We start from the raw sequence: 12,623 nt of genomic DNA, 5'->3' as shown, positions 1-12,623 counted from the left end.
CAAACATTTTGTCATTATACACTCCCCACTCCTAATTCAACTTTTTCTAGAAGAAGTTGAGAGTCATTATGAAAGTAACCTAAGGGCACTACAGCTCTTCCTCCTCCTTCCACTGCAGCTTTTTTGGCCGGTGTTTGACATCCAGGAGACAAGCATTCTCTATCGATCTGGGAGACATACAGCCAGCTGGTTTGCTGTTGAAAACCAGCCCGCCTCTACTGGCACAAGAGAGTGCCGCCCTGTTTGTGAGTACCCTTATTCTACTCCTTCACTGGATTTCTGGTCATACTGATCTACACATGAGGCGCCTCTGTTTCTGTTTTTTGTTTTGCATCTTAGAATACATCATCCAGTTGGGTGAAGACAGAGAGCAGCCTGTTCAAGTACTGATGGACATTTGAAAAGATTCGCTGGACTATCCAGATTGGGTTACACACTCCTTCTGATTCGTATACATTTTATACATTTATATTGTTGTTTTTTTCTCACAATTTATAATCTGTGTTGGCATACTAGTGTAAAACACTGTCATCTGTATTATTGCCAGCCGTTTTCTTCATGTTTATACATTAATATTTTATTATTATCCAAACCAGTTATAAGCGCCTCCTATAGGAGCCCAGTGGTAGTACTACCACGGTGACTCCCGCTTAGTTTTAAGTGCTATATCTTAACAGTTGGAGGTATATTACTGGGGTATCTGAGAGATAGCTGAGGGGGCATAACTTCTGTTTCTGAAAGGCAGTTTACATAAAGTGTATACAAGTTTGCAGAGTCAAGTTTTTACTCTTTTTCCTCTTGTGGTAAAATTTAGGGGCGACTGGTGAATTTTGAAGTTGGTGAGGCACTAGACCCCATCCCTTGAAAAAAAAAACACCCCAGATGACCCCGACCGCTTCATGCAATTGCTTCTTTTTTTACCAATAAGAGCTATGCATGCTAATGGGTATATAAGCAGTTGAGAATACAAATATAATATTTTGAACCTTCAGAAAACTGGATTCATTTGTATAAACACATATAAATTGATGTCTTTAAGGTGAACATCAGAAAAAGATAACAAGCGTTTTCAGATTAACTAGCTTTAACTGCACTCGCCTTCTGAACATGTTCCTGGAAGCAAAAGTAGAATATACATACAAAAAACAACGTACCTTCCAAATAACGTTCCTAGTTTAAAAGGTTTGAGCTGGGCATTGAAGAGTCAGTCAGTCCTTTTATTTATTTATATATAGACTAGTCCTAAAGCTCGTTCACACAGGCCATTTTTTGCAGTACAGCTGTCCCACCCCTTGCGCTCTCTCTCCCCCTCTCTTTTGCGCTCTCTCTCTCACTCCACCTCTCTCTTGCTCTCTTCCCCTCTCTTTTGCGCTCTCTCCCCCTCTCTTGCACTCTCTCCCCCCTCTTTTGCGCTCTCTCTCTCTCTCCCCCTCTCTTTTTTGCTCTCTCTCCCCCTCTCTTTTGTGCTCTCTCCCCCATCTCTTTTGCGCTCTCTCCCCCATCTCTTTTGCGCTCTCTCCCCCATCTCTTTTGCGCTCTTCCCCTCTCTATTGCTCTTTCCCCTCTCTTTTGCTCTCTCTCCCCCCTCTCTTCTGCACTTTCCCCCACTATTCTGCTCTTCCCCCTCTCTTTAGCTCTTTCCTATCTTTTTTTGTCTCTCTCCCCCTCTCTCTCGCCCCGCCACGCCCCGACCATGCCTGCCCACGCTCCAGTCGGCCACGCCCACTTTTGCCACAAACAGCATGTCAGGTAAGGCCAGGTGTGTTTGTCCTCGTGCTGCCTCGTACTGTGCATTACAGCTTCGGAAAAACACACTTGGCCTTTTATATTATAGGATACATAGATTATCCTTTTGCACATAAAGCGACAGTTCAGCCAAAAATGTTCTCCCATTTAAATTCTTCCCAATGATCCAGAAAAATATAAGATAATGAAGCAAGTGTGTGTACACAAAGTTATATCATAATGAGAGATATTACCTGAAGCTCAGCCCATTGTAATAGGCTGTGGTTTAAAAACACAAAACCAGCTACTTCATATACACATATAAACCTGAAAATGCAATTTTCTTTTACAAGTTTCATCCAGGGGTTTCATCCTTTACTTGTGGGATATATTCCTCCTCCTAACAGGAAGTGGCAAAGAGCACCACAGCAGAGCTGCTATATAGCTCGTCCCCTAACTCCTCCCCCCAGTCATTCTCTTTGCCTATGCTAGCAATAGGAAGGGCAAAGTTTATGTGGTGATAAAAAGATAGTTTAGTTTTTCTTCAATCAAGAATTTTTTATTTTAAATGGTACCGGTAAATACTGTTTTTACTCTGGCATGACATAGAAGAAGAATCATGCCTTGAGTCTGATGATCTTAGCAGTAGTAACTAAGATCCATGTTCATTCTCTCAAGTTTTACTGAGGAAGTACAGGAGAAATCTTCAGTATGGGGGACAGTTTTCTTGCTGCAAGCAGTATCAAGGTATGTGCAGTCATTTACATTCTGAGGAGACCTGATATATCAGAATTTGGCTGACATATTTCCCATGCGGGGAAAGGGTAAGCAGTATTCCTTATATAAAAAAGGGTGGTACTGTAGTAACCTGTGTATTATTATCCCATTCAAGATAACATGGGATACTTAAGGGCTGGTTTTAGACACTGGGGCAGCCCACACCTAATGTTACGATTATGGGGTTTATTGAGGCTGAGTTTAATTTTTCTGTGGGGTTCACATGGCATGTTCATTACAAAAAAGCAGTGTGTGCATATTTTTATTGTTGAAACGCGTCCCATGCGGTTTTCTCAAGTTGTCGGTTCATCAGACATGATGGGCGGGGCCTAATTTTGCGCTTCAGTGCGCAGTTAGATTCTGGAGAGGTAGCAGCCATTAGCTCCGGTTGGTACCAGACTGTGAGGCTGTATTTTGGAGTGGGACCGGATCATTTTGACAGGTCTTGGAGGCAGGTAGACGCCACAGCAGAGGTGCAGAATCCATTAAGTGAAAATTGTCTGCAGATCGTTTTTTACTGCCTAATTTACTAAAAATAAGATTTAACTCTCCTATTACTTGCGGTGCAATATCCAATAGCACATTAGGCTCTCATATCAACAAAATTATTCATTTTGAATATCGTTTTAACGACTTTGCAAAACAGTGTACACTTTTTATCCTTAAAGGCGCAGTGACCGTTTTTGTGCTGAATTGTTTTTTTCACATATACTAAAGATTGGGAACGACTTGTGCTGTTATTACTAGTCTGTACAACATGTCTGACATGGGAACTCAGTGTTCTATGTGTTTAGAAGCCATGGTGTAACCCCCTCTTACATTGTGCCCTTCTTGTACTGAAAGGGCCTTACACTGTAAGGATCACATTTTAAATAATGAAAGTGAGCCTCAGGATGGTTCTCAGTCTGCAGAGAATCAGGATATGCCATCTAATTCTCCCCAAGTGTCACAACTTTTAACGCCCACACAAGTGACGCCAAGTACTTCTAGTGCGTCTACTACTTTTACTTTGCAAGATATGGCTGCAGTTATGTCTACTACCCTTACAGAGGTATTGTCTAAACTGCCAGGTTTGCAGGGTAAACGCCATAGGTCAGATATTAATGTAGATACTGAACCCTCTGACACCTTAGTGGCTATTTCCGATGCACCTCCCAATGCTCTGATTTGGGGGTTAGGGATTTTATGTCTGAGGGAGAACTTTCAGAGTCAGGAAATTTATTACCTCAGACAGATTCGGACTTCGTGTCCTTTAAATTCAAATTAGAACACCTCCGCTTATTGCTCAGGGAGGTTCTGGCGACTCTGGATGATTGTGACCCGATTCCCCCAGAAAAATTGTGTAAAATGGACAAATATTTGGAAGTTCCTACTTACACGGATGTTTTTCCGGTTCCTAAGAGAATTTCGGAAATTGTTAAGAAGGAATGGGATAGACCAGGTATACCGTTTTCTCCCCCTCCTAGTTTTAAGAAAATGTTTCCCATATCCGACACCATGCGGGACTTTTGGCAATTAATTCCCAAGGTGGAGGGAGCTATATCTACTTTAGCTAAATGTACAACTATACCCATTGAGGACAGTTGTGCTTTTAAAGACCCTATGGATAAAAATTAGAGGGTCTTCTAAAGAAAATATTTGTTCACCAGGGTTTCCTCTTACAGCCTATAGCTTGCATGGTTCCAGTAACTACTGCAGCTGCCTTTTGGTTTGACGCCCTGGAAGAGTCTCTGGAGGTTGAGACACCTTTAGAGGACATTTTAGACAGAATTAAGGCTTTTAAACTAGCAAATTCTTTTATGACTGATGCTGCTTTTCAACTTGCAAAATTAGCAGCGAAAAACGCAGGCTTTGCCATGGTAGCGCATAGAGCGTTATGGCTAAAGTCATGGTCGGCTGATATATCGTCTAAATCTAAGCTTTTATCTATTCCCTTCAAAGGTAAGACCCTATTCGGGCAGGAGTTGAAGGAAATAATCTCTTGACATTACTGGAGGTAAGGGTCACACCCTACCTCAGGACAAGCCCCTCAAGATGAGGAGTAAACAAAATAATTTTCGTTCCTTTCGAAATTTTAAAGGAACATCCTCTGCTTCCTCTTCCTCCACTAAGCAGGAAGGGAACGTTACTCAATCCAAGGCGGTCTAGAGACCTAACCACACATTGGAATAAAGGTAAACAAGTCAAAAAGCCCACTGCTGCTACCAAGACAGCATGAAGGGGCAGCCCCCAATCCGGGACCGGATCTAGTAGGGGGCAGAATCTCTTTCTTTGCTCAGGCTTAGGCAAGGGATGTACAGGATCCCTGGGCATTGGAAATTGTGACCCAGGGGTATCAGTTGGAATTCATGGACTTCCCCCCAAGGGGAAGATTTCATCTTTTACGATTGTCTGTAGACCAGACAAAAAGAGAGGCGTTCTTACGCTGTGTAAAAGACCTCTACACCATGGGTGTAATTTGCCGAGTTCCAGATCGGGAACAGGGGCAGGGGTTCTATTCAAAATATTTGTGGTTCCCAAAAAAGAGGGAACCTTCAGACCGATTTTAGATCTCAAATGTCTAAACAAGTTTCTCAGAGTCCAATCGTTCAAGATGGAGACTATTCGTACAATTTTGCCAATGATCTAGGAGGGTCAATACATGACCACGGTGGACCTGAAGAATGCGTACCTTCACATTCATTTCCACAAGTATCATCATCAGTTCCTGCGATTTGCATTTCAGGACAAACATTATCAGTTTGTGGCCCTTCCCTTCGGGTTGGCAACGGCTCCCAGGATCTCCACGAAGGTTCTAGGGTCTCTTCTAGCGGTTCTCAGGCCACGAGGCATAGCGGTGGCGCCCTATCTGGACAATATCTTGATTCAGGCGTCAACCTATCATCTGTCCAAATCTCACACGGACATCGTGTTGTCATTTCTGAGAACTCACAGTTGGAAAGTGATGTAGGAAAGAGTTCACTTGTTCCACAGACAAGAGTTCCTTTCCTGGGAACTTTGATCGACTCGGTAGACATGAAAATATTAATGAAAATGTACAAAAATGTATGCAAAGAGACTTGCAACACAAGAGGAAAGACTGCAGGTTACTATTATTATTATTATTATCGGTTATTTGTAGAGCGCCAACAGATTCCGCAGCGCAATAAACAAAGGGGAGTACAACAAAACAATTATAGGGTAGAGGGCCCTGCCAAGAGTTGCACTGTTGTAGTCAGCTCTTAAGAAGGTGATCTACAAACAGCTGGACTCTTAGGCTTACATCCTAAGAGGGTTCAGGGGATTGCAGTGGGGGAGAGGAACTGGTAATAGGAAAGGTCAGCGTAGGTTGTATGCGTCCCTGAACAGTAGAGTCTTTAGGGAGCACTTGAAGCTTTTAAAACTAGAAGAGAGTCTTGTGGAGCGAGGCAGAGAGTTCCACAAGATGGGAGCCAGTCTGGAGAAGTCCTGTAAACGGGAGTGTGATGAGGTGACAAGAGAGGAGGAGAGTAGGAGGTCATGAGCAGAGCGAAGGGGACGGGAGGGAGAGTATCTGGAGACAAGTCTGAGATATAGGGGGGAGCAGTGCAGTTGAGGGCTTTGTATGTAAGAGTGAGAGTTTTGTGTTTGATCCTAGAGGCAAGAGGAAGCCAGTGAAGGGATTGGCAGAGAGGCGCAGCAGATGAAAAACGACGTGTAAGGAAGATGAGTCTGGCAGAGGCATTCATTTATGGATTGTAAAGGAGCTAGGTGGCAGGTGGGGAGACCAGAGAGGACAGAGTTGCAGTAATCAAGGCGGGAAAGAATGAGAGAGTGGATTAAAATCTTAGTTGTGTCTTGTGTAAGGAAGTGTCTAATTTTAGAGATGTTTTTAAGGTGGAAGCGGCAGGCTGTGGCCAAGGACTGAATGTGAGGAGTGAAGGAAAGATCTGAGTCAAATGTGACCCCGAGACAGCGGGCATGCGGGGTAGGGGTAATGATGGAGTTGTCGACAGTTATAGAGATATTGGGGGTGGAGATTTTGGAAGAAGGGGGGAAAATGAGGAGCTCAGATTTGGAGAGATTTAGCTTGAGGTAGTGAGAGGACATCCAGGAAGAGATGTGAGAAAGACAGTTAGTGACACGGGTTAGCAAGGAAGGAGATAGTTCTGGTGCAGAGAAGTAGATTTGGGTGTCATCGGCATACAAATTATATTGGAAACCGTGGGACTTAATAAGGGAACCTAGTGATGACGTATAGATTGAGAAGAGAAGGGGACCGAGGACAGAGCCTTGCGGTACTCCAACAGAAAGTGGTGACGGGGCAGAGGAGGCCCCAGAGAAGGCTACACTGAAGGTACGGTTTGACAGGTAGGAAGAGAGCCACGAAAGGGCTGTGTCACAGATGCCGAAGGATTGGAGGGTTTGGAGCAAAAGAGGGTGGTCGACAGTGTCAAAGGCTGCGGACAGATCAAGGAGGATAAGCAGAGAGAAGTGGCCTTTTGATTTAGCTGTAAGTAGGTCGTTGGTGACCTTAACAATAGCTGTCTCTGTGGAGTGATAGGGACGAAATCCAGATTGCAGCGGGTCAAGAAGGGAGTTTAACGTAAGGAAATGGGATAGGCGTGCATATACTAGTTTTTCGAGAAGCTTTGAAGCAAGAGGGAGGAGGGAAATTGGGCGGTAGTTGGATGGGGAGGTAGGATCAAGGGAAGGTTTTTTGAGGATAGGTGTGACCAGTGCATGTTTCATTGATGAGGGAAATGTACCAGTGCTGAGGGAGAGGTTGAAAATGTGTGTTAGCATAGGGGTAAGGGTAGCAGAGAGAGAGGGGAGCAGCTGTGAGGGGATAGGGTCAAGGGGACAGGTAGTGAGGCGAGAGCGCAGTATAAGTGCTGAAACTTCGTCCTCAGTAACGGGAGAATGAACTAAGTTTCAGGTTATGAGGGGTGTGGTTGAGTGAGAGTATTTGAGGGGGGGAGAGAATGGAATTGTGTTGAGAGCTGATTTCATGTCTGATGGAATCAATTTTGTTAATGAAGTGACTGGCAAAGTCTTGAGCTGACAGAGAAGTTGTATTAGGAAGTGGGGGAGGGCGGAGGAGAGTATTGAAAGTGGAGAACAGACGTTTTGGGTTTGAAGAAAGATTAGAGATAAGAGTAGAGAAGTAGTGTTGCTTGTGGAGATTAAGGGCAGAGTAGTAGGAGTTCAAGATGAATTTGTAATGAAGAAAATCAGCTGAACTCCGTGATTTTCTCCAATGTCGTTCAGCAGTACGGGAACATCTGCGTAGGTACCGTGTCAGAGGAGTATGCCAGGGCTGGGGATGAGTGTGTGATTTCCTAGCAGTGGTAAGAGGGGCGAGATTGTCAAGGACGGATATAAGGGTGGAATTATAGTGGCAGATAGATTGTTCAGGGCAGGAAAAGGAGGAGAAGGATGAGAGGAGCGGTTGAAGGGAATTAGCAAGTTGTTGCTGATCTAAAGACCTAATGCTTCTGTGAAGTTTGGTGTGAGGAGTAGAAGGTGGGAGAGTTGTAGGAAGGGATGATATGTTGCAGGTGAGGAGATGGTGGTCAGAAAGAGGAAAAGGGGAGTTTGAGAGAGTGCATCGATAGCTAAAGATCAGGTCAAGGGAGTGACCGTCTTTGTGAGTGGGAGAATCAGTCCATTGTGACAGACCGAAAGAGGAAGTGAGTTGCAGAGGTTGTTTAGCAGATGAGGCAGTGGGATTGTTAAGGGGGATGTTGAAGTCGCCAAGAATGAGGGCAGGGGTGTCTGAGGAAAGGAAATAAGGAAGCCAGGCAGCAAAGTGATCTAAAAATTGAGTTGGGGAGCCAGGGGGGCGGTATATGACTGCAACACGTATAGAGAGGGGAGAGAATAGCCGAATCATGTGTGCTTCAAATGAAGAAAATGTGAGTGAAGAGAAGGGCTGAATTTGTTGGAAGGTGCACCGAGAGGAAAGTAAAATACCGACACCACCTCCTTGTCTATTGCCAGACCTAGAAGTGTGGCTGAAATGGAGACCCCCATGTGACAGTGCAGCAGTGGATGCTGTGTCTGAAGTAGAGAGCCAGGTTTCTGTAAGAGCCAGAAGGTTAAGAGAGTGGGAGATAAAGAGATCATGGATAGAAGTTAACTTGTTGCAAACAGAGCGAGAGTTCCAGAGTGCACAAGTGAAGGGGGAGGGGTTTTTAGATGTAAGAGGAATGTGATTAAGGTTACCAGAGTTTAGTTTATGAAGTCTATTGAAAGGCACACAAGGATGTGAAGGGTTAGGAGGTTGTGAGGGACCAGGATTAGGGGAGATGTCGCCAGCAGCTAGTATGAGCAAGAGGGAGAGTGACATGAGATGAGAAGCAGATTTGCAGTAATGAGACTGTTGTTTAACTGAAGTGCAGGGGGGAGAGAGAGTATTTAGGAATAAGTAGAGTTCATGAGTACAAAAGTAAGGGGAGTATAAGAGAGATGGGCTAATGAACAGTGCAGGTGGAGAGGGAGAATTAGTAAGTGAGTAATGTAGTTTGTTATAGAGACAAGAGGTAGCAAAAAGGAATATGAAGATATTGAGCATTATTATGAAAGTGGGAACCAAGTAAACACATAAGACACAGTGTTACAGCAGCACTTGCAAAAGGATACAATGAGATACATTAAACATAGTATTACAAGAGTACTTGCCTTGTGTCTTGCCCCTTGCCCAATCCTTGTTCAATTCTTGTATAATTCTTAAAAATTGATGCCTCACTTATAAAATGTTCACTTTGAAAATGTGAACATATGCTATTGTTAAAAAGTACACAGCCCTGTTACCAATGCACAAACCCCTGTGCAATGCACATCCCCTAACTAGTCTGAAGGTTACTGGATTATATAATACTTAGGCCCACTTGTGATTAAGGTCAGACAAGTAAAGATAGATAAATATGTGGATTATGTCACACAAACATACTCATTTATACTAGATAACTTTATTGGAGAAAAATATTGAAAGTCTGACACACACACATACAATTAAAACTAGCTGAAACTTAGGAAATAATAGTTTATTATCAAAAAGCACTCAAAAAATCAGTAATTTGTTACTGTCAAGGGATATTACTGATATAATATTGTGTAAAAATTTATCCCTGGCAGTGTACAAATGGCTATAGACAGCAAGAATATGTGTCTACTAAATTTGTTAGTCCTCCCTAGGAGCAAACCTGCACAATGAGGAATAAGTAAAATACTATATAATTTTATGTGCTAGGATGTCAGTGCATTTGTTAGCTGTCCCTGCACAAAATTAAATATATTAATAATTTATTCACAAAATAAGTGAAGGTTGCGCTGTAATTGTTATTCCAAATATTACTACTGGTAATTGTGGGGTTTTAAGTATATAGGAACCACAGATGTTTTGGTATCAACCTTAAATTCGTAATGAAGTGTGGTATATGCCTTTAATTCAAATATCCAGCGTTGCGATTACTGTGTGTCACCCACTACTAAGAATGGTTATGTCAAATTCGATAGCTGAATGGAGGAAGTTTGCTGGTCAAATACATATGCTATTTGTAATCAAAGTATCATAACATTAGGTATACTGAATCACCAAAAATCGTTGTTGCTAATAAGCACTGAATCCAGCAGACAATAAGATTAAAATACTTAGGGTGGCTCCAAAAATATTGAGTATCGATCAATGACCCTCCTAAATAGATACTACTTGCAACAAACTATCACTCGTTGCTGCAAATGTATCTATTGTATCATGTTGTAACTAAAAGTAATGGAGCTAGAGATATGCAAGATCCCCAGGTATCCAGACTAGCAGATCACTGTTGATCATGTTATTTTTTAGCAAGTGCAGTGGTAGTTTGCAAAATATACGTTTTACACATACCTTACATTGAAATCTCAGATGTGTATATATGGTAAAATATCTATATTCGTTAGCGTAAAGCTTATCTATTCACCAATCTTACTCTGAGTCACAAGTGTAAGTTAGCAACTCGCATTATTATGCTAGGTCTACTAGTCTGAATGCTATGTAGTTTAACCACCTGGATACCGTTTGCTTAAAAAATTGAAATGTATACCCTACTAATAGCAGGAGAAGTACCACAGAAATGCTCTTTACTCAATTACAGCAAGTCACTGGTCTTGTTTGATCTATCAATAACGTATAAAGGTAGTTCAAGGATCACCAATATAACTGTTACTATTTAAAACACCAAACAATTATGGATTTGAAAATAAGGAAGGACTAAGCTACAGAAAGGTCTCTTCTATAGCGGAGACCTGATTACTTTTAACTGTCTATTGGTATAATGAATATAGTTAGAGTGCTAAAGCTGAGTCAGCAAATTAAAAATTGAGGTTCAATAACCCCGTGTTCGTACCCCTGACGCGCGTTTCACATTACGCTTCCTCAGAGGGGTACGCGCCGGCCGGACAGAGCGGGTAATGTGAGAATCTAAAACCCGCCTTGGTACTCTGATTGGTTCGCCAGAAAGACGCTATGTAACTTCTCATTGGTCAATATGCTTTGTGGGACGAATTAGATTTCGCAGAGCACATTACCTTAGTGAGCTGGCAGATTCTTATTTGCAAGAAGGGTTGTCATTAGAATGTGAAGGGCAAGAGCCAATGTATATGTTAAATACTTATAGTCACGCATCGAGGGGAGGGAATATTGAATCCACTCCGAATTGCTCATGTTCATATCAGCTGGCCATTTACAACAAAATATAACACTTGTTGATATATATCTCTGCTTGTGGTATAATTTGTCAATCGGAGCATGCAAATCATTTAACTGAGGTTAAATTTGTGTCATCTACACCTACATGATGTTAGACTGTACTGTGAGTTAAATTTAAATTAAATGAATTATAATGTAAATTATATGGATAATAATATAGGCAAAATAATGAAAGATTTTCTACTGTTGGTTTGTCATATGTCTGAACAATATGTCGCTGCTATATGGATCATAATAAGAATTCATGTATTAAGGAATTTTTGTTTGACATTGTCTTTACTTGATGGAACAGCATATGGTAAATACTCTGTGGTAAGATGGATCCTAAATTACCCTTAATAAAAAATAAGTAAATCCACTATAAAAATAAAAGACAAGGTAGTGCAAACCTAATATATAGGATTTATGAGTCTACTTAAAAAAGTGACAAAAAAAGAAAGGGGTATAGTACTAATAATAATAAAAAGTGTGTGAAATCGTTGACTAGATTACACTAAAGGTGTGTTGAACAACATATGCAATACATGTTAAAGTAGGGAATATTGCCCCAGTGTGATAGTGATAATTAAAAGTGATAAAAAAATACAATAAGATAATTTGTAATAAAGTGAATATGTGAATCCATGTTGAGTGAAAATAGGGAGTGTGTTAAATAAAAATATTACTTGTAAATAGAAGATCGTGAAACATCTGTGGTTCCTATATACTTAAAACCCCACAATTACCAGTAGTAATATTTGGAATAACAATTACAGCGCAACCTTCACTTATTTTGTGAATAAATTATTAATATATTTAATTTTGTGCAGGGACAGCTAACAAATGCACTGACATCTTAGCACCTAAAATTATATAGTATTTTACTTATTCCTCATTGTGCAGGTTTGCTCCTAGGGAGGACTAACAAATTTAGTAGACACATTTTCTTGCTGTCTATAGCCATTTGTACACTGCCAGGGATAAATTATTACACAATATTATATCAGTAATATCCCTTGACAGTAACAAATTACTGATTTTTTGAGTGCTTTTTGATAATAAACTATTATTTCCTGAGTTTCAGCTAGTTTTAATTGTATGTGTGTGTGTGCATGAGTATGAGTCCAGTCGGACTTTCAATATATTTCTCCAATAAAGTTATCTAGTATAAATGAGTATGTTTGTGTGACATAATCCACATATTTATCTATCTTTACTTGTCTGACCTTAATCACAAGTGGGCCTAATTATTATATAATCCAGTAACCTGCAGTCTTTCCTCTTGTGTTGCAAGTCTCTTTGCATACATTTTTGTACATTTTCATGTATATTACTGCATAAGGTTCTGGAATTCAGGGACTACAAGTATTATTAAAGGTGATTTAGCCCTTGAATTTAAATTTAATAACCCACTACTTTTCCCTCACCATCC

This window comes from Bombina bombina, chromosome 2 (genome assembly GCF_027579735.1).
Source record: "Bombina bombina isolate aBomBom1 chromosome 2, aBomBom1.pri, whole genome shotgun sequence".
Taxonomy (NCBI): Eukaryota; Metazoa; Chordata; class Amphibia; order Anura; family Bombinatoridae; genus Bombina; species Bombina bombina.
Note: the sequence above shows the minus strand (reverse complement) of the source record.